The 21,126-nt window shown below is 39.1% G+C and overlaps 1 long non-coding RNA gene across 1 annotated transcript; it reads right to left on the bottom strand.

The window, feature by feature from the left end:
• Positions 1-7,235: 7,235 nt before the first annotated feature.
• Positions 7,236-15,069, bottom strand: LOC139593827 (uncharacterized). Its single transcript, XR_011680403.1, has 3 exons — positions 14,988-15,069; positions 13,240-13,403; positions 7,236-8,169 (listed from the first exon to the last, which is right to left on the bottom strand). It is a non-coding gene; the product is annotated as an uncharacterized lncRNA (long non-coding RNA).
• Between the last annotated feature and the right edge of the window lie 6,057 nt (positions 15,070-21,126).

Here is a 21,126-nt window from a genome sequence, read left to right as displayed (position 1 = left end):
TATCTTAGGAATTTCTCTGTGAGTTTTGTTTTTCCCTTTCATTTCTGGAGAGCCTGTGACCCAGAAGGCAGGGCTAACACAGGTTTGTAGTCCTGCCTGGAGATGGGCTGTCTGGCAGGACAGCTCTGCAGTGCCTGCTTTGGAGTTCTACAGGCAGTGGTGCACAGTGCCCTTCTCATGGGGCTGATCCAGCCTAGCCAGGCCCCCCAGTCCACAACACAGAACACAGGCACCGAAGCCATCCTACCCAACAGAGCCCTCCTGGTGTCCCCTTGTCCCTGGTGCTGCAGGAGGTGGGGTTAGGTATCCCTTCTCTTAGACAAAGCTTCAAGCAGCAATTAATTCTACATTGAGTTGCTTTACTCAGAAAAAAAAAAAAAAAAAAGCAAGACAGAACTACATAAATCTTTCAGACTTTCTTCATAGCTAATATAGTGGGAGCAGTAACCTTACAAAGGTTTGTAAGGACAGTATAGTCTTTACAGATTTATTTTTAATCCAGACCTTGAAAATTAAGTTTCCATGGCTTACAGGCTGGAAATGTCAATGTTAATTGACTTCCATTTTTCTGAGTGGAGAGAGAAAAACTGCTTTCTTTTTCTTTAACACTTTAAGTGGCTGCTTTAGTCTTCCCCATGATTTTAGGGTGGTTTAGGCTTTTTTGGTATTTTTTCCAATGCATTATGCTTCTTTCTTCCTGAGTAGGAGCACAATGAGTTAAAGATATTATTCAGAGGTTACACTAAATAATTGCACTTGTGTAATGGGAATGCATATATCTATTTGGCAGGCTGACAAAACTTCATTTATTGCAGTTTATGGCTAGTTAGCAATGTCTGGAAGAGGGGACAAGATATCATTGTCGATTTTGGTCATTTCTCCTTCTTCCTCAGCACCTGCTCTCCTTTTCTATCATCAGGCAGAATTAAGGAGAAAAAAAAAAAAAGCCTCTTTTGCAACTTCCACATGACTAGCAGGTGTTTTATGTTAAAGCTTTATTCCTTCAACCAAAGGCCCATGGGCAAATGTTTCCAGGCAAATACCATTAAGTGAATGCTGCTGTGAAAGAAAGGCTGGAGCCCTGCTGAAGTCAACTGTGGCACTTTTTTGCTTTTTGCCCACAGTGTAAGTACTAGGCAGCCACAGTCAATGCTTATTTTTCTGTACCTGTTGGCCTCCAAGTAATCATAAAAAGCAGCCATACAATGTCATTTCTTTTTCCAAACCCCATACCAGAAATGTCTGTATTTACCTCTTTTTAGATGAGATAATTTCTCTTCCTTTCTCAAAGCCTAAATTAAATAGCCTTTGCCTCAGTTTAAGCCTATTACAGCTTGTCCTATTGCCAAAGCAATGGAAAGAGCAGCTCAGTCCCTTCCTGCCATGCAGCAGCCCTTTTCCTGTTTGACTATTTTGACTGTCTGTTTAGGCACTCTTCTCTAACAAAATGTTCTTAGACCTCTGCAGTGATGGGGGCCAAACCACCCTGCAAACCAAAACACTGATGGGGCATCCACAGTATGGTTTAAGAGGCTGCTACAAATGCTCATGCATCAGAAAGGAGCTGCCTGGCATAGACATCAGCTCTGTTCCCTGTTACTGCTGGTGCCCAGGATGGAGAAGCACCTCAGCCCCCAATGGTTAAGCAAAAATCTTCCTTTATAAGTTTACTTCATCCTCCTAAAAGACTTCAAGCTGTTGTGAAGAAAGAAATCTGCTTCCAACTGGGAGGAGACCATTTAAAAAGTGACAGGGAAGAGATTATTTTGGGGTTCCAGTTCCCCCACCAACACTGCCAAGGGTTCACTGAATACTGCAATAAGAAAGCTACTGCAGGAGGAAAGGATTTTTTTCTCCAGAGCAGACTGTTGTACAGAATCCCTACAGGGTGATCCAGAGGCTCCTCAGCACCATCAAGTTAAAGAAACTGCAGACTAAAAGGAGAGTCCAAATGGACTTCGTGTATTTGTTAGGGCAGGTGATAGTCCTGGGGTATGAAACAAAACATCACTTTGAGACTCTACTGTGGAAAAAAAAAAAGATAATTAATCATTCTTCAAGGCCAATATTGGTTTATATGTGCACGTACAAATATATATATATATATGTTCTGACCCACCCACCCAATATATATACACACATCAGATAAAATACTTATACCTACATATACCTATATATATGATCTATCTATATATATTTATATATATATATTTACATGTGTAAGCCCTCCCTGGCATACATTTCCACTTCTCAGCTATTGAAAAAATCCCTTGATCACTATTTCCTTGGAATAAATCCCTTCCTTTAAAGCAGGAGGACTTGAGTTTGCTAAGGCAAAAGAAGTTTGCACTGCTTTTTGCCTCTTGTCCCATGTGGTATTCAACATCCTAAATCCCACTTGTTGACTGGCACAAAATACCCACAGGGTGATGCATTTGGGAGCACAGCTCAAGTGCTGAGCTGCTGGCTGCATGCACAAGGAGGTGGAGGGAAATGCTGGCTCTGCTTTGAATCTCAGTGACACCTGGGGTTAGTGTAATATGTGCCTGATGAAACTGAAACCTGGGGATACTGAGGACAAGTGGATGTATTATGATCCACTAAAAGCTACAGGAGATAATAGGCCACAAATTGGCCAAGACATAACAATCATGGTGTTTTCAAAAAAGTCACCTCTTTATTTGCTTCAGCCCCTCATGACCCTGGTATGGCTGCTGCCTACTGGTGAGGATACATTTTGATGGTATTAAAATAAATAATAAAATACAACAATCAATCTATCTTTCCCTTATGAGAGATTGCTGTTAAACAAAAAATTATGATCTTAGGGGAAAAGACCAGACATCTCAAGGCAAAGAAGAACCAAATTGTAACTTCATTACAAAACTGTCTCTAACAAATCTTTTTTAGAGCTTTGTGAAAATTTTTCTTCAAGTGGGAACTCCATGAAAAAGATCATAGAAAGGTTCCTGCTGCCATTGGGGCTGGCAGGTCCAGCAGCAAGACAGCTTTTGTAGACAGGGGAACTGTGTTTGAAAGGGAGCCCAGCTGGAGGAGAGCTGCAGAGGCTCAGGGGCTCCTGAGCTCAGTATTTTTGGGATTTTGAAGGTCAGTGGGTCTCCCCAGCCCTGTGGGCACTGCTGTTCCACCCCAGAAAATGGCAGACCTGGGTCTGGGGAGTGCCTGCAGAAGCTCCTTCCCAGGATGGGAAATTGGAAACATTCACAGCAGCACCACATGAATGCACCAAGGAAGTGGTTTCTGGATCTGAAGCCATCTCCTAAGTGTATTTTCTAGCTAAGGATTATGTTTCAGGCCCAGTCTAGCAATGTTTTCATGTAAACTAACAGCAGAGGGGTTTGCTATCCTTGTAGGGAATTAATTAGATTTAAATTTGCATTTGATTTGACAGTGCTCTCATAATATACTAAAATCTTTGTAAATGACTTGTGAATCTTTTTAAGGCTTTTATGCTTCTGGAGTCCAAATCTCCATGATGTTTTCTTATGTATTGGTACTCACCATCTTATGCAAAAAACTGACAACATCTGCTAGTTTCAGACTAGAGCTTTCATTATTGAATGTCTCTTTGTTTCTTTCTTAGTCTAGTAAAGGAAAAGGTATCTAGAGAAATACTATGAAGAGCTAACTTGTCATCAGCAAAATACAAAAGATGCAAGAAGCTTGTCCTTGCCTTCAAACATAAACAACATTGCATACACTATGGAAAGAGATCCAGAACCAAGACTAAACATATTATTCATCGGCCACGAGAATTTGGAGCAGGGGAACTTTCAACTATGTTCAGAAGATCTTAAATTTAAAGTTCCAGTATTGCACTAATTCAATTTATTTGGGCAGGATCAGTGGGTAGAAACCACACAAACATATAATTCACTTCCACAGGCTTTTGGATGCTTAGCACCACCAAAGAGCCTGAGGCAGAATTTGCAAAAACGGTAGTGTCATTATCAGTGTTACTTTACAGGTTTAACACGATGCATAATTGGAAAAGAAAAAAAAAAGCTTTCACAGCTAGAAAATCCCATCACATATATTCTGAGTCTCGTTCTCATGCACTTTGTCTGCTACTTTCTCACTCAGAATACCCCAGAGTACAAACAGAAACCTGCAGCATGTGTAGACCCATAAAGATGGGCAGCCTGGGCAGGACTAGAAAGGACTTCTGTCTATTGAGAAGGTAATAGACAGTGTGCTAATGCTTTCTGAGCATTAATAAAAAAGACAGGAACAGAATCCTTCTAATGATTAGGTAGAAATTGATGCCTTTCTAAAGGGAGACACTGTCCTCTACTTGAAAAGTTATGTGAATGTGAGGCTGAAATCTATCATGATTGATTGGCAAGGATGGAATTCAGCCTCATGGTGAGTAACCTAAATTTTCTTCCTTAAAATACAGTTCTAATGGCATTTTCACTATGCAACAAAAATGTATGGTTGGCAGAGACCATGGAGGACTTCATGTGAAATACCAGAATAGTAGATAAGGAAGAAGCAGTGTTACCAAAAATGTCTCTCATAGCACAAGATGCCATCATTTAGGCAACCAGACTTCACCCTTAACTCCCCTGTCAATACAGAGGTGCTGACATCCTGCTTTGCAAGCTGAGTGCCCCACACACAATGTGAACAAGTGTCTCCATGTGTGGTGTGCACACAGACACACACACAGAGCACACAGACTGCCAACTGAAATACAGCACACCTTAGCACCCCTTCAAAATATGGTCAGCATGCAGAGCTTTGCAGCACAAGTTCCCATTTTAATCAAATCTTTTGTTTTTCCCACACATGGGCACAAAATCCAGTGAAGTCACGAGTCTACCACGTAACCCTCTGATTTCATGGACAGCGTGAAATCAGGATAAAGTTTCCTTTTGTAATTTCAGGGGAAGAGGTTGCAAAGGAAGGAGACTGTACCTCACAGGCAAAACCACAAATGTCAAAAATTTCTGGCAGATTTCTCAGAGGTATGGTGATAAGTAGGTGATAAGTTCAGGTTTAAAGAGGAATTGAACTAAAAATAATCAGCATATTTAAAAAACTATTGAATAGCTGTTTTTCCCAGCTAATGTTCACCATATACAAGCTGCAGCTTTTGACATTCAGGTGAAATGGTGAAACTGACTGCTTTCCACAAATCTTACATCTGGCATGTCAGGACACTGATATTTCAGCTCAAAACTGTCCCCTGCCTTCCTGCTCCACCCCGTCGCTGCTCAGGAGCCTTTAAACAGTTCATCAGTACCTGAATCAAAGCCCCTCAATCCCTGGCAGATCAGCAGGAATTTCTTGAGTTACGTCAATAGGTCAAAACTGTGTTCTGAGTGAGTCAGAAGGGACCTTGCTTTTCCCATTTCTATTGTTCCAGCAGCTTTCCTATCATTACCCAGAATTGTCAAACAGTCCATGTCCTCTCTTTCAGAATCCTTACATTTTTACAGCTTGCCTCCATTAAAAGTACTTTACAACTGCTTTTCAAGAGACCCTATATTCAAAATATTATTTTTACTTGGCTTATGTTCAGGTTTGTGTTTCTATTTCGATGGTTTTTATTTCTTTATCTATTAATAACCTCTATTGCTAAATATGTATCTTAACTTTCTCCACCCGACCAAAACTTCTTTTTGCTATTTTGCTCCACAGACTATGCTACTCAGAAGAAACAAGGTACAGCAGAATAAATTCCTTCAGAGTTCATTGGAATTATGCTAGCAAAGAATTACTGACTTACCCTTCCCCTCATTAGCATCCTTATGGTACAGTTAGCTAATGCAATGTCTGGGCCAAATTCACCAGTAACTATTAAGGAGTAGATCACCTTGAGCACTCTGCATTTATGTGATTATAAACCCAGTGAAATTTAACGCTACTCAGAAATGAATCAAGCTCCAAATTTACGCTGATTAAAGCTGAGTTACACTTCGTAGCCCTCTGACAAAGTTCTGGCTGAAATAAAATAGCAGAAAATAATAAATTATTTTCTACCTCCTGCATTTCCTTATTCCTGGGGAAGGAGAACTGTGGTTTGGGTTTTTTCATTGTTGTTTTTTCTTCCTCCTAAGTCCCCAAAGCATTAATTAGCTGCTTATATTTTTCTCTACCAAGTAATAGATAGTGACGCAGTTTGTTAACCCAACTAGGACATTTCTCCCAGAACTAAATTCCCTTGTTATTAATATACACTTTCATTGGGATTACAGCTACTGCATTATCTTCTAAACCATTACCACAATATCTCAGCAGGAATTTCCCCAGATAACTTCCTATCTTTACCCACAGATTTGTTTTTTGAAAGATTATCACTTTTGCAGTTTTGTACAGTCCTCTGGTTTTGTTGAATGGTAGCCAGCTTTGCTCTGAATTCTGAGAATTGTCAAGCATCCTAACATGCATGCATTCTCACCCTCATCCTCCAGAGAGATATCAAATTCTCTCTTTTCTTATTTTTGCAGTTGTTCATTTTTCTTCTTCATCCATTTAATCTGTGCTCAAGGGTCAACTAGACCTAAATGAGGTATTCCCTCCCTTTCTCACCCACACTCTTTTCTCTCTATTTACCTTTTTCACCTCTCTGCATGTAGAAGACTCTAAATTTCATAAAATATTTTAGGGCTAATTGTGGGAGGTTAATGAATGATTTGATCTCTCTTCAGGATTTAAATTATATAAATGCAGGAAGAATTCACAGTGCAGTAAAACCCTTTGAAATCTGTTCCACTAAAACTGACCCACTGTGCAACTTGGCCAAAATGTTTAGTACCTGCTCCCATATGAACGGAAAACAGTAGGAATATTGCCTCTTTCAAGGAATAGAAAACAAACATGTACACTTGCACACTAAGTGTCTCTGTGTGATTTTGATTCATGGAAAAATTCTCACTGATATACTTGTATTTGAACCAATATTCTAAGCCATTATAAAATGGAAATTCAGATTTGGGTCATCAAGATTGGCTGCAAGGTTTTATGGATTAGTGTTTCTGAAGCCACTTGGAAGGGAAAGGTTTATAGAAAACAAATTTAAATCTGGGTAATAATAAGAATCCTGGATGCAGTTTTAATGGAAAAGCAGTGATTTATTTGCATATATAAAATTTGCAGAAATGTGAAGATTTTGTCAACATTTCCATGAGTAAGTTATTCAAAATCTTCTACATGATATGAAACACACCATATTAATAAGGCTGGAAAGGGGTGCTCAGATGTATGGTATGCATCAATGGAGAAAAGGTGAGATTGTTTGCAAATATGTGAAAGGGAAGCAAACCCCTTCTCAAAAACACTGTGCATTTTCTTCACAATAAGTTGTCAAAAATACTATTAAGCTGCTCCTTTGGGAAAAAAGGCCCATTGCAATGCCAGCCTTTTCAGGGGACAAAGCTGCATAATTTTGCCCCTTACTCTGGCAAAGTGCTGCCAGAATTTCTTTCTCACCTTAAAGCAAAGCTGTTTGCCTCCATCCACAGCTCTGAGGTCCTTGTGGTGAAGTTGCTAGGAAAATGCTAAGTCGTATCTATGAAAACCTGCATAAATTCCACACATCCCCTACACCTGACATTTTTCTCCTGTTCTGCTATTTGTTCAGTCACAACAAATGCCTAGCCTTTGTTGTGTAATGGAGTAGCTGGCTATGGGACATTTAATTTACTAGGCCTCTGCAGTGCAGAAATGGAATGAAAAAAAAATCCAAGCTAACTTAAAATCCTTTCAGCTCTACAGCATTGGTGGCAGAGCTTTGGACAAAGTGTGGGGACCAGGTCATCAAAGGCAGCAGACTTTTACTACCCTTCCCTTAAAGCAGGCAACACTGAGAGGTAGAAAACACTTCCTGTGGTTTTTAGTGCCAGGCCAGCATTTCCCTGGCACTCAGCACAGCATCATCCCACGTGTCGTGTTGCAGGATAGCTGCACAAGGAGGAGGTACAGCTGCTTCAGTGTTGATTCCCACCACCACCACCCGTCCTAATTTAATGTCCTTTTGCTGTTGCCACTCTCCAAAGACCATCTCCATCTTCTGCTCATGCTGCCTGTCCTGTGCAGAGCTCTCCTGCAGGAGCTGGAGGGGATGCCTTGACCAGAAGGGGAGGAAACACCACTGTGAGAGGGGATGAACATTGCCAGTCTTCCAAGAGCCATCGGGGATCTCTGTATTGAGAGAAATAAAATGAGTCAAATATTTCCAGGTTGTATTGAAAAAAAAATAAATCAAAAGGTTATCTTTCTCTCTGTTGTAAGAAATCACGGGTCATCGCGTTACCATGGTTTTTCTTTAAGACAGTCATGTCTCAGCTGTTATCCTTTATCAACGGGAGGCAGAAATAATTCGCTTTTCCCCCGAGCGTGCAGATTGCGCATTCCCAAGCGCCATCTACTGGTGTTGCACCTGGGAGCCGCCTCCAAGCACACACGCATCCTTCGTTCGGGCGTTTGGCAGGGCACGGATTCAACAAATCCGTGTTCCTTCCAGTTTCAAGAAAGCACAGAGACATATAAGGTAGGAAAAGAGAGCTCCTGCTCTGGGCCTGGGGAAAGACAGCTGCTAGAACCAGCTCCAGGAAAAGCTTAATCTTGGATTTCATTAGATGAGAGCAGATAATTTGATCAGAACATCCGAAGCCATGCAAAACTGGACCTCGTTTGTTCTTCTTCTGGTGAAACTTTGTGCTTTGATTTCTTCACTCATGTAAGAAAAATTCTTCAAAGAAAATATTCAGTAAACCAAGGTTTTTTAGATTATATGACTAAATCCCAGAGCTTTCAAGATTATTTTCTACAAAAGTTCTCTAAATAATGTATTTTTTTCAAGACAGACAGTGGAGAAAAACACCCTTGTTTAGTTGACTCTGTAACTCTCTATTATTTTCATTAGCAAAACTAATTAAAAAATATATTTTATTGAATTTTACTAAGTGGTGTTTATTTTGCATATTTTATTTCCTAATTATCTTCCCTCCCTTTTTATAGTTAGTTTTAGAAAAAAAAACTTTCATTCTTACCTGTCAAAACTTTTTTAAATTTCAAGCAAATTTGCTAAAATATTTGATACCTAAGCAAAGGATGACTACTTACTAGGAAAAGTGTGGACTTAAAAATATCTTCAAGGCAACTTTGAATATTCTCAGTTCTGAAGAAGTTCTTTGAAGATATCATCCTGGCTCTCTCACCTGGAGGCTTTCATACCCTGAAGTAGCTCAGAGCATCTACTAAAGTATTCAGAGCTTCAGTGGCACTTGCCTTAGAAGTCATTATGGTAATGCATTCCTGATTCCTGAAGACAAAGTATTCCTTCCTACATGACAGGACTGACCCACAAGGAATGTGTTTGTGGTGTGGGCCACCACTGCCAATTCATGATGGCCCTGGTGGGCAACAGTCAGAGTGTTTGTATACTCACTGCTCCCACATATGGATCAGAGGACCAAAAATATTACACATTTCCATCTACCCTCAGTTATAATCAACTTGAAAGTAGTTTAAAATAAAAAGGCATAACCCCCTGCCCAGTAGTCAAAATATCTACAGGCATTGTCTGCAAAATTTGGTTTGAACATTGCTTGGTAAATTCTCACCCAAAAAGCCAGACATATACCAAAAAAAGATGGGGTGCTTTTCAAATCATGTTAAAGAAATTAAGACTTGAAATAATCATGTCACTACATTCTTTGTTACAAACTCCTCAATTTTCATGAGCTTTCTATGCAGAAACCTTCCCCTACTCAAGAAATCAAATATCTGCAAAACTGTCTGTACAAATCTCAAAAGAGGATTTTTGCACTTGTAATGGTCCTGATCTGTAACAAATTGATGTAATTTCCCATGAAGGAAAAGAATAAATCACAAATGAGGAAAAAGTGCCTCAAATAGCAGACTCAGGAACCAATCCCCCCATCAAGGAAATAGACCTTAGTGCAAGTCAGCACCAAAGGTTAAGCAGCAGACCTCCACAGCACCCTGCCCAAATCCAAGACCCCATGTGCTTTGTTACTTGTGAGGAATTCAAAGCCAACAAAATCTAGCAATGTGGCCTTTAGCCCCTTGAAATGAATGCTAATCCTCCCTTACAGCTGAGCCAGAGGAGGGTTGGACTGTGGCTGACAAACTGTCCAGTTTAGGATTCAGGACAGACTGGGTCATGGCCCAGGCTTATCAGAAGTGTGGCATCTTTCTGCAGACAGATTAGAGATTTTCTGGCATTTGATTTGGCTTTTGTAAAGCATTTGCTGGCTGTCCCATTCTGATCCATCTATTGGGGGCAGAAGATTGGTTTTATATTGTGCAAAGATGGTGCCCCTTGTGGAGGCTCCATCCTTATATAGCAATTCCAAACAATAAGTCACCATTTCAAAGGAACTTCCTGTAATATTTCTGTGCTACTCAAACTGGCTGCTTCCCATTCCCTGGGTCCAAAACAAAAATAGTTACCACAGCATCCCTCAGTACCCCAGTTATGCTCCCATGTATTAATTATAATGAAAATGACCTTTTAATATTGATAATCTCCATTTTTGTTCAGACACATTTCCTTACATACTCGAGGTTAATAAGATGCACACAAAAGAGCTAGATTAAGGTTAATTTACTTCTGTTTACTCATTGATCCTAAAATATAGGACATAAGAAAAAGGAAAGAATAATTTCAAATGCAACCATCCCACTGAGAACTCAGTGGATACTTTTTAAATTATTATTAATGCTTCCCCCCCCCCCCCCAGAGTGTAGTGCAGACAAGTTATCACCAATGAAGAATTACAAAAACACATCTGTGCAGCAAAGGTCAGATAAGATTAAAAGAGCTAGTCCTATTTAGGTGTTTTGTAATACAGGATTCCAGGTCCCAGGGAAGTTAGGATGAAACTGTTGAGCCTCAGAGACCTCATACTTCAGCTTACCTAAAAATATCAGGAAAAATCCAAGACCTTTGCAAGCCATCAGGGATTTGTTTTCTTTCTCAGCTGACAACTAGAGGAAGCTTCCTCTAGAATAATCAATGCACTCTACCCCTAGCAGAATTTGTACCAGGTGGCAGTCAAATACACTGAAAGTGTGGTCAACACCTGAGGTAAATGTCACTGTCTCCCCTGAGACTGAGAGTTCAAGTCTTTAATACAAGTAGTTTAGTATTTTTATGCAAAGCAAGCCCATTACTTTATCTAAAACCAGCCAAGCCCCCTCTTACAGAGAACCTTAAAACCATCAGCCACTTCTCAGAGAGGATGCCAAGAGCAAACATCTTTTGTAAATGCCTAATTCAAGAGTGAACTCATACAAGAACTCATACATACTCATACAAGAGTATGTAATGAGGAATGTAGTCTTTTCTAATTAAGTCCTCTATTAAAAAAAAAAAAATATATATCTTTGCTGCTGTTAGGCCTGGTTTGGCTCAATTTTGCTTTTGCCTAATTGCCATTTCTACCTATGCTTCTACCTAGATTTGGTTTTCCTATTCCCAGTCACCCTCATATTACCACTTATCATCCACATTTGGAAGAATTGAAATGACATTTATTACCTTCCTCCTGCCAATGCAAGCATCTTTTACTGCCTTACAAAAACAGTGGTCACCTTACTGTAGAATACAAATTCTATTGGATACATCAGTCACAGCATCTGTGTAGCTGAACCCAATTTACAAAACATTTATTAACTTATGGGCATTAACTAGTTGGGTCTGTTTGAAACAATAGGGAAACAGGTTTGTTTAATTTGGTTTGTTTAATTTGGTTTGGTTCAGGGTTTTTCTCTGCTTATTTTAAATAACCTGGCCTGGAGATTATTGCAATTGACAGTTTGGACATTAAGAGAGCTGTTTGGGAATGCTGCAGTGTACCAGAGTGTGGTATGGAGCACAGGCTCAGCAGTTAGATAAAATACGATGTGCTTTTTCTTGTGTGCATATATATATATATAAAAATACATTTTCTGCAGTAACAGAGTTCAGTATATTGAAGCAATTAGCAATTCCTCTCTGCATGCAGAATCCCAGAATCAATTAGCTTAGAAAACACCTCTGAGATCATCGAGTCCAGCCTATAACAAACACCACCATGTCAATCACACCATGGCCCTGAGTGCCACGTTCAGTCTCCCTAAACACCTCCAGGGACGTGACTCCACCACCTCCCAGGGCAGCCCATTCCAATGTCTAATCACCTGTTCTGTGAAGAAATTCTTCATAATGTCCCACCTTAACCTCCCCTGGTGCACTTGAGGCTGTGTCCTCTCATCCCTGGCTGCCTGGGAGAAGAGTCCGACCCCGATGTGGCTACAGCCCCCTATCAGGGAGTTGTAGAAAGTAAAAAGGTCTCCCCTTGAACCTCCTTTTCCCCAGGCTAAACACCCCCAGCTCCTCCAGCTGCTCCTTACTGTGTTCCAGACCCTTCACTAGCCTTGTTTCCCTTCTCTGGACACACTCCAGCATCTCAACATTCTTCCTAAACTGAGGGGCCAAGAACTGGACACAGGACTCAAGGTTCCACCCACCCAGTGCTGAGTACAGGAGAAGAATCCCTTCCCTACTCCTGCTGGCCATACTGTGCCCCAAAAGCCTTGGCTTCCTGACTTTCCTGACAGACACAAATGGTTGGGATTAGCTGCACTATTGGCCCTGTTGTGCATGGCCTCCAGGCAAAAGTTTTTTCTCCAACAAGTCTCACAGCTCTCAGCCATTTCAGGACACAGTTAATGCCACTCACCCCTCTTTCATCAGAGGGAAACCCAGCCTACGTTTTCACAACATACTGGCCATTCCATAAAAGCAACTCTGGAGCAGCTGATGCCTGTTACTCCTCGCCCTCACCTGTGATATTTTGCTCACCTCTTCAGGTCCAGCCTCTGTGTTAGCTCATATACCAGTGAAGTCCCTCTTTAAAATTCTGAGCAATTCTCAACTAATGTTCCTGCTCGTTAACCCCTGTAAGCCTTAATGAGCTTAACTTCTACTTGTCCTTATTCATTTAATACATAGACTATCACCAATTTTCAGAACAGTCTGGATATTTGTTAGGTTTTTTTAATTAGCAGCAGCTAATTGAAAGGACAGTTTCTGGATAAAAAAAGAAAGTGACTATTAAAGCAAATGCGTGGAAATGCTGTGTTGTACTAAGTTAGCAGCAGAAATGGGAAAACTCACAATGGCCTGGTGAGAATACAGTGCTTTTACAAGTTATATAAAGCTATATAAATATGGCTCTCTGTATGTATATGCAAACTTACACCAGCTAACATAATTCAGCCACCTGTGTCAGCTGGGCAGGAGGGAAATTCTCTCTTCCCTGTAGACCATCTCCACCACCTTCTTCTGAGTGCCCATGGGTGTTTGATGAAGGTTAACGTTGCCCAAGGATGATTTCAGCCACCACAGAGATGAATGCAGCCACCTTTGGGGCAGAAAAAAATCTGTCACTTGGTAGCATATAGTAAATATTTCTAGGGTCAAGAAAACAACACAAAACCAAAACGGAATGCAGCATTTGAATGAAGTTATGGGAAGATGGGACAGGTAGATGGCCTGGACTGGGATCAGGACAAGTGACTTAAGCTAGGTGTCAACATGGATAAGACACAGTGCTAAGGTCTGTGGCTAGACAGCACTGGTGACATTCACTGGGTCCCCCAGGAGCCAGCAGACAGCAAGTGAAAGATTTCTTCATTTTTTAACAGGTAACCTCCATCGAGGTGTTGGCCATGGCTCAGTCCTGCTGCTTCTCACATACAACAGTTTCAATAAACAGTTGAGTGTTCCCAGATTTGGGGGACTGCCTTTGGTGTATTGACAGATATCTTTCAGTCAATTATGAAAACTACTTTATACTTATAAGTCGAGTATTATTTTTCTTAATTGTTATAAATGCCATTGTGGTTAAGAGACTATATCCAGATTCTCAAAATTATTTAAAAGTCTAATGCCAATTTAAGTCCCTAATCCACACTGATTTCCCTGGGAATTAGAAAGTAAAATACCTTTAAGAAGTTGGGCTGTAGTTCTTGTAAGAAAATTAACATATACCCTCAAGAAAGATTATAAATTATTTGATATGATATATTGAAAAGTCGGTGGCTTTAGAAAGCATTATGTTTTATAAGTGGCTCATTTATTTCAATATCTTGAAAACTTTTAAAGCAAGACACACTTTCTAAAATCATTATCTAATTATTTCTTAGCCAGCTTCAGAGATCAGGAGAACACACACACTGGAAGATATATACATACAAATGTGCAAACAGCTGTTAATGCTATTCTGTATTTCAAGAGAAGTTTTAAAATATGTACCCTGTCCATACAGCAGGACTAAAGTCAGCTGTAAAGTTCTCTAGCTGTGAGCATTAACTCTGGTAAACAGCATGTTTAGTATTAACTCCAGATACTATACAACATTATTGCAATTCAAAATAACTCTGATTGTGTTGAATACATTCAACATAAAATCTTCTCATTTTAAGCAATAGACCAAACCATGTCATTTTAAAAAAAAATATCCTCTAGGACTATCAAACTAGGAAAAAATGTGGGTTTTTTCCTCTTTTTGAAGAAAAATTCAGTTTTCTGTAGAGTTTTCAACAGAAAAAGAAACAAAATAACACAAACATAAAAGTTTGGCATCTGTTCTGTGTGCAGCAACTGATTGAGGTTTTTTGTGCAAAGAATAACTTAGTGTTTCAATTACAGAACTCCTCAAGTTTTAAAAGCAGCTAAGTATTAACTTCTAGCAGCTGGGAAATAGCCTTCTGTGTGAAACGTGAGTGGGAAAATTGACTGTATTGTGTTAACTCAAGCAAGGGGAACAGACTCCCAAAGGGGGTCACACTTCCTTCTTGCTAAAAATTAAATGGGGACAGGTTAGAAAAATTTAGAGTATTGAGCTGTTGGGTTTTTTTTTGTGGTCAAATTAGCTGGTTTTCTGCTGATTGTTTCTCTGGTATGATGCCCACAAGTCAGAGGGAAGAGAAACATCAAAGCTCACCTGTGGAAAGCTGAAATTCTTGCACTGACTTCCAGGCTTACAGACAGTCTCTGTCTGGCCTTCGCTGCCTTTGATTGGGAACATATAACAAAAACAATTTAAAAAAATTAAACTGATAATGTTTGTTAACTGACTCCAGCCAGGATGATAAACCTTCCTGAAACAGCTGCCTGGCATAAAGCAGAGCCGTCACCAGCTGTGCCATGGGAATTGAGAACTTTTCCCAATTATTTTCTTCCCTGCTCTCTTTCCCGGTTGACATACATTCCCTCCCTTAGGCTTCCTGAGAACAAGTTTGCAGTGCTACAGCAGAGAAGATGGTTTTCTTTGCTCTTTGGCTTCATCTCCATTCCTGAAGATGTCCAGAGAGCAGAGAGGTTGGTGAAGGGTCTGGAGCACAGATTCTATGAGGAGCTGCTGAGAGCCAGGGGTGTTTAGCCTGGAGAAAAGGAGGCTCAGGGGAGACCTTATCACTGTCTGAAACCCCCTGAAAGGAGGTTGTGGTCAGGTGAGGGTCATCACTTCTCACCAGTAAAAAGAAATAGGACAAGAGGAAACAGCCTCAAGTTGCACCAGGGGAGATTTAGATTGGGTATTGGGAAAAATTTCTTCACTGAGAGGGTTTTCAAGCATGGGAACAGGACGCCCAGGGAAGTACTTCAGTCACCAATCCTGGATACTTCCTATTAGGGAAAGAGGTGGGTAAGTGGCTTTTCATTTCACAAAAAATACTTACTCTCTTCATTCCGGAAAAAATCTCTGCTATTCAGAATCCAAAACTCCAAAGTGAGGTGTGGTGAATCAGACCACATCTTCACCTCAATCACAAAACTTTCGACTTGATATCCTTTTTGTCTGGGCTGAGTACTAAATGAAACCCTCTTTAGCACAGCTAGCAATCTGCTGATCTTGATTTTCATTTAAAACCAAGAAATCCTTTATTTTCCTGAGTAGCTGTCATACAGTTTTCATAACACAGATCTTTCAGAAATGTTTCTTCACTCATTTTCCTTACTACTGGACTTGAGGGCATTAGGTTTGACAAAAATTATGTAGGAGATAAACATTATTACATCTATGTTCAGAACATTCAAGGACCATTACATCAGTTAAAACACAAAACCTTGTTTTGAGAAACAAAATTACATATTTCAAAACTTTGTTAGCAGGGTATGAAACAGGCTTAATTTCCATTTAGGAAAAAACCTTCTACATTATTTTTTTATCTGAACTATTGTAACCTTCCATTTACTGAAATACAATTTTAATTAAAGCTTAGTATTTCAAAACTCAAAATTAATTTGGTGATGTCAGTATATATGTGTCATATCTTTTTGTCTTGAAAGCATGCTTTTCAGCCAGAAGACTATTTTCTTTTCTTTTCATTTAATTATGCACGTTTCTTTAAATTGCAACAAACAGCAGTGCTCATAAGTTTCTTGTTTCCTTCAAAGAATATAGATGGCCAGTGTCTGATTTTGTCTGTGACTGATCTACCAAATGCATTACTGAGCTACTGCTTTAAGCATTTTCTCAGTATTCTGGATAAATTTTATGTATTTTTAAGTGTCTTTCTTCACAAAGCCACAACAGATGCAGGGCTCTTGTGCCCACAGCATTCTTTATGAGAAATAAAAGCAGCCAGCTGGGAAGCATGTAGCCCAAAGCCAGAGTTTGAATCCATTATGAGACCTGCCCTAAGGTCTAAGTGTCTGAAGTTGCTCATTTGGGCATGTCCCTCCATCAGAAATGTGGCCCTCATGGACCCAGACAATGGGGTCAAAATTGTTGCAGCCAGTTCTCTTTTTCCTTGCAAATTTTTGAAGGAGGTTGACCAGCTGAGACTCCTCACATTAGAGAGCAGAGGTCACCTTGAAAACTCTAGCAACCAAAGACCCCGTTTGGTCAGACATCCATGTTAAATTCCATCTTGAGTTGGACAGGTCTGAAGCTCCAGCTGAAATATGTCAGCTTTTAAATGCATTGCTCTCACCCCTCTTGTCTTACTGAGCAGCAAGAATTAGGTAAGAATAAAGCAGGAGTAAAAAACGAGGGCATGATACTGGATAATCTAGCTAGTAGCTTATTTGTTTTATCTGCCTGAGGCTGGAAAGTCCTGGGTAATGGCAGTCCAAACCAATTTTGACTGATAAAAAATAGTTCCAAAGAGGTAGTTAATGAGGGATAGACATACAGGGCCAGGAGCTGGACTCAGTGATCTTCTTGGATCCCTTTCAACTCAGCATATTCCGTGATCCTGATACTTCTGTTGCTTCCGAGTCATACGGGCACCCAAATATTTGAAGCTACTTTGATGTCCTCCAGTAGAAGACAGAAGCTAAACATATTAGAAAGCATAATTCTCATTTAACTACAAAAGTAAATACTGACCTTTTCGAATTTTTAGATCATGTTTATGCCATTCAATTGCATGACTTTTCTGAAGAGAACATATTTTCCCATTCAGAGTCACAGTTCATACAAACTCTGTTGCCTACCAACTAATTTATGGCTATGAAGCTTTCAAGTGTTTAATTGGAAATATCTTCTCTTCTGCTGTCATTATATTACATTGATAGAAGAGCTTCATACCAAATGCTTTCCATGAAAACAATTTCTAAATCAAATTATTTTTAATGTTGTGAGTTTTTTGCACATGAATAAGTAACTCGATTGAGATGTATAAAACCAATTAGACCCCTATTTATCTCTGCTTAGCAACTTGGCTCCACTAATTTCTTTGGTCACTGTGCTTCACTTTGGAGCTTACTCTATTCATACATTCTGATGATTGAATTACTCAACATTTATTTTAGAATGCATTTATTTAGTAGTGCCCTTTCCAAACCACTTTTTTTTTTATCTGATCTTGAAAGTCCTGGAAAATTCCTTCACAAATATTATAATCTCATTAAAAAGATGCATTAGTTACCCTCTATGTGCTTGCATAACAAAAATTCTGAGCAATAAATAATGAGTAATTGACAGAAAGAAGAAAAATTCTTGGTTTTTTCCCATTGTCATATTAAAACCTATGTTGAGTGGAACATTTAATCACTAGCACAAATAAACCTGACTGTTTGGCTTTTTCCTGCCCCCTCCCCACCTTGTTCCAGAAATGGTGACCATTTTCAACTTTAATTTCACTTTCTTCATGCACTGTCACTTAAGCTTAGCTGCTCTTTTATATCATATGGATAAATCCTACAATGACTCATTCTCTGCTGGCCAGAGGAGCATGTTCTTCATTAAATAGCCCCTATATATATATATATATATATATATACATATAAAATTCATAAATCCAAAGAAGCAGGATGTCCTTTCAACGCTGCACCACTTTGGTTAAACACATTACTGATGTTCAGAGTTTAAAAGTCTAGAAGGATATAGTATCATAAGGCTGGCAGGATGCTGAAAGGCAATCTTAAGGATAAAATGGATCTATATCATGACCAGCAGATGTTCATGCTCATTTTTGACAACATAAACTATTTTGTTCCATATGATCCATGAGCGTAATTGTTAGGATTCTTCCCAAGGTCTATCCCATCAAGCTGCATTTTGAGCCAATAACTTCTTGAGCTGTTTCTCAAGGAAGATGGACAATGGGTTATTTTGATTTTCATGTACATTTTATATCCATATCTACATCTTAGGTATCTATCTATCTATCTATCTATCTATGCATATATATGTATACATTTACATGCAAATATTCTGCTTTGCATAGATTATATGCATATATTTTATATACATAAATGTATTGAATAGGCATCTATAAATCTAGTATCTATCAAATATATATTACTTATATATATTACATAGATATTATTTTTATGTCTTACATTATTATATCCTATGCAATTTACATATACATTATTTATTAAGTATTTTCATTTTATTTATTCAAAGTTCTTTCTTTCTTTCCCTCCATCTTCTGTGTTGCCCATGTTATTCATGGTCACTTGAACCATGAACAATCAGAAACAAAACACAGTCTGTATTTTTTATGAATTACAATTCAGCTGAGGAGAAGTCAACACAACTATGCATTATGGATTCATACCTCACTTACTTAGAACAAAGATGTCCTGTTGGATGTCTAATTTGTCACCTTAATCTTGCAGGTCAGTTGCTCTTATCTTCTTACCTCAGCCTGAATATCACATTCTGCTGGTGAGCATATTTCAAAGATATCTAATCTTGTTGATCTCATGGTACAGTGGGCATGATGATGAGGCGTGAAGAGGATAAAAATATCAGAAGGAACATTAATCTCCTCTTAATTTCCCAGTCAGTATTTTCCAGATGTTGTAAAGAACATTAATGTTTGATACCACATTGTGAATCATCATCATTGAACTAAAGAATATGTCTGTGGAAGAAAAAAAAAAAGATAAAAAACCAAGGTATTTTCTCCTCCCTGGTGAAGTAAAGTATATACAGTGTCAGTGACAATGAGCTGTCAGGGAATGTTCACACAGCATAGGTCTTGCTTCCTTTAACTCCAAAAACTTGCAGTCTTACCAGCTCTCAATAATTCATCATGAATCTTGCAGTATTTGTAGCATCTCAGTTCATAGAAATGCTCAGCTTTGGTTTCTGAATAAAAGTGCCTGCACATTTGAGGCTGTTTTGTTTAGCATCTTGTTCTTATTTTTTTCTTTCATGAAGTCTTATAAATTCCCTAGATCTTGACTTTCCACTGACTGAGTCAGTTCTTCTACATCTTTGGCTTGCAAGAATCTCTGGCAGTGATGGCTCTCGAGGGGGTGCATCTGCCTTTGGGGCTTTGATCAACCCAGGAGCCCACCACTGTGGGCAGATCCCTCACAACCAGCACAGCACTATGAACACACAGACTATATTCTCATGTGAGATTTAGCTGCCCTCTATTCTGCTAAAACAGGTCTCCTAGATAATTTGTTTTATCGTTTTTCCCATGAGTTGTTTCTTTCTTCCCCCCCCCCCGCCAAAAAAAAATCAAGCTATTTACATTTTTTTCCTGTTTCTCTGTTAGCCTATTTTACTATTTTCTAATGTTGGTATATCTGGGTTAGAAAAGCTTTAAGGATAACTGCTATCAAAATTAAGTGTAAATGACCTGCTTTCTGTTCCTTTTTTAAATTGGGATTTTTAAGTGTTCTAAAGAATCCTAGTCCAGGGGGAGTATATTTTTGTCTAATTGGTTAATATCAATAAAAACAAATATTACTGCCTTTGACCAAGATCTGTGAAAATCCCCACAGGAGGAAATTCTGTTTCCAATCTCCATTTTGAGCTCTTAAGCTCTATTCAGAAATTGGGCCATTTTTTTGGAAACCTGAGCACACATTGCCTTGCAGACTTGATGCAAGTGCCACCTGGGAAAAAAACATTCCACTGCTACATGAAAAAACTTGAAACTTGCCAAATAATCTCAAAAAAAAAGATCCAGAAATTATTGCACAGTTAACTTTGTGCTTTTTTGCCTGGTGAATTCTCTCTTGCCTTTAATAAAAAAGGCAACACAAATACTGTTTTTGGAAACTATTAGAAAAAAAGAGAATAACAATACTATGGAAAGCTTAATTGTCCTTCTACCTGAAGGACACTTTCTAGCAAAGTGTCAATTATTTATATCACAGCTCTGATAAGAAAGATCAAGGAAGACTGAGTCCTCCTTGAGGTTGAACTTTCAGGAGAGTCTATCACAGCTACTTTTGTTTCCAAAAAGTCTGCACTTTTCATCTTGTCATACATTTAATTAAGAAGATATTTGGTGTCAGAAGATCATTGTTTCTGTTTGTACAGCACACAGCTTAGCAAGTCCAGCTAAATCCTTTGGATTCCTGCTTTCTGTGGCAGTAATGTTTTCTGTTTGTCAATTCACTTCTGGCCTGATAAATCCTAAGGCTGGGAATCACTGTGCTGCTTAATTAATAATAATAATACTTATGAAAACAGTAGAAACAATACACTATTTGAGACTGAATGGTCTTGTTCATTATGAAACACACACAGCAGAGCAAAAGAGGATTCTGGATTATGATGAGCACCTACAGCTACAGCAAAAATAATACTTCTAGGGACATCTGGATCTAAGAAAGCTGTACATTAAAACCAACCCCTTTTCTGTGGATTTCTAGATGTCACT

This window comes from Agelaius tricolor, unplaced genomic scaffold (genome assembly GCF_023055355.1).
Source record: "Agelaius tricolor isolate 1412-34295 unplaced genomic scaffold, bAgeTri1.0.p SCAF_10, whole genome shotgun sequence".
In the NCBI taxonomy this organism is placed as follows: Eukaryota; Metazoa; Chordata; class Aves; order Passeriformes; family Icteridae; genus Agelaius; species Agelaius tricolor.
This window is presented reverse-complemented; position numbering and strand designations above follow the sequence as displayed.